We start from the raw sequence: 2,500 nt of genomic DNA, 5'->3' as shown, positions 1-2,500 counted from the left end.
GACAATAGCTTAAAGTTGACAGTTAGAAAGAGGTGATCTAGTTCAGTACAAATGCCACCCTGACTCAATAGCCTCCTTTTTTTTTTTTTTTTTGGCAGTTGATTTGTTTTGTCTCTGATAAAGATATCACTGTGAGGGTTGTTCTCTATATTTTCTATCGATCAAGCGATCGATTGATAAAATTGAACCATGAACCCACCCAAATGTATATCTGAAAAAATTGTAAGCCTATTATAAATAAATAAATATAACCCATTATTTCTGTTTATATCTTCGAAACGTCTAGATAGAATAGAGACAGCTGATGAAGGGATATTCCAAGTGGCTTTCCGTTTTCCTATATGTTCGTTCCGTTGTCTGTAGTTTATTGTTCTAACGTCCTGTACCCTGATATGCATGTATATACACATGTAGATGTAAGTATGTACATATATGTGTGTATACATGTATATATATTCTTTGTATTATTATATATATATATATATATATATATATATATATATATAGAAGGTTTAGATTTAGATTCAAGATTGAATATGGTACTTATGCGTAGGCACCAGAATATCGTATGGTATGGTATTATACAAAAACCATTCCAAAAGGATAAGTGATCAAAAATTCAAAATAAGCAACACGGATTTCAAAGATGATTGCAGTACGCACGTTTCATGCTACCGCGAACATTACATTAAATGCAATATGAAGAGCAATCTTCAGCTGCACGAAAATGCAGAAAATAACAGTAGAATAGACATATTATAATTGTGGCAACATTTCAAATCCAAGTGGGAGAAAGAATACATAAAAATCCAAGTGGGAGGAAGAATACATGAATCCATCTTGACATAGCCGAGTCTATCAGGCTAGTAATTGATTCTAGACAAAAGTTCTAACTGTCTCTGATTTTATTGTCTCTTATCTAGTGGTGATAGCATAAAGGTCAATTACTTCTAAGGAAAGGGAAGGTGTAAGCAGTATGCATGGACAAGGCTATAAATGTATTAGATTATAAAGGTTTCCCTGGTCAGAGTAGTACCAGGTCATTTTACTACTATCAAAATATACCCTAGGTATATGGGTCAAATAGGTTTTTTTTCTTTTAGTCTGAATAGAGTATCAGTATAGTTATACAGATAACAATATTAGTTTAACCAATATTTTCACAATAAGAGGTATGTTAATAAAATAAATAAAAAGAGATGTAATTATTTTATACAAAAATCATGAAATAATGTCAGTATTGAATTCAGGGGTTATAGGTAGGGTGTAAAGTTTAAGGATATTAGGTATATTGGGTTCATGAAAACTATTTTGAATTATCTTTAAAAAATTATAGCTGAAAATAAAATAATGATACTATTTAGGAGACACATAGGTAAGCTTTATTTTTATAATGTGAATAAAAATTATTATCGGATTTATATTAGTTTATAATAATGTGTTTACTAAGGTTTAAGGGACTGAAAAAAGAAAAGATGCTAGGAAATAACAAGGATATTCAATTCAGGAACCTGATGATTGATTTAAGTAGATTAAATGTTAAGGTGAGAGATCAGGAATATATGTTATAAAGGTTCAATTATCAATTTAAAATTATGTGCTTATTGATAGTCCTAGATGACCATGATAGAAGTAAAGTACTATAATTTGATAACTTTAGCTACTTTATAAAGACCTATGTATGTATATGTATATATATATATATATATATATATATATATATATATATATATATATATATGTGTGTGTGTGTGTGTGTGTGTGTGTGTATCAATATGCATGTATGTGTGTGTTTGTGTATATGTATTTATGTATGCATGTACGTTCTCACACATTTATAGGTATGTGTTGTCCAAACCACTATCCGGCAGCGTCCAATTCTCTAACGGTTTTTTTTCAAATGAATCAAGTCATAACCTTATCCATCTATTGTTTTCATAATCGGTCATAATGTCTTACGTTTAAGATGATTCCCATGCTTTCCCTGATGAGAAGGTTACAATTTTAATATCAAAGATCCCTATGGATCACACAGGTTGTAATCCTTTGAAACATATGTAGGAATAAAGTATGCAATTATAACATGCGTTTTCTCCATTCCTTAAATATTTAAATATACTCAAATACCCAAAATTTCAAGGAGTTCCTGCCTTAAAAACAGGAACTAAACCACAGTTATTTTGTGTTCTTTGCTACATTGGTTTCTATTAACCCATTTATTCTATCAGAAGAATTTTTATTCATTAAGATAGAAGAAATACACATAATTATATATATATATATATATATATATATATATATATATATATATATATATATATATATATATATATATATATATATATATATATATGTATGTATGTATGTATGTATGTATGTATGTATGTATAGTAAAACAGGGTTTCAGATGGAATCAGGTACTTTAAAAGATATGCACCAGGTAAGATTGGATAAATCTGTGGTTCGGGCCAATGGTTAGTAAATATCAAATAAGAAAACC

At 29.0% G+C, this 2,500-nt stretch overlaps 1 protein-coding gene across 1 annotated transcript in view; it reads left to right on the top strand.

Annotated features, from left to right (window-relative positions):
* LOC106872633 (outer dynein arm-docking complex subunit 2) overlaps positions 1-2,500 on the top strand; it is a 261,939-nt gene that overhangs the window by 72,248 nt on the left and 187,191 nt on the right. The gene's annotated exons all lie outside the window — the stretch shown is intronic.

This window comes from Octopus bimaculoides, chromosome 21, assembly GCF_046866305.1.
Source record: "Octopus bimaculoides isolate indiv1 chromosome 21, ASM4686630v1, whole genome shotgun sequence".
Lineage (NCBI taxonomy): Eukaryota > Metazoa > Mollusca > Cephalopoda > Octopoda > Octopodidae > Octopus > Octopus bimaculoides.
The sequence above is the reverse complement of the archived record's forward strand: the minus strand, read 5'-3'. Positions and strand labels throughout refer to the sequence as shown.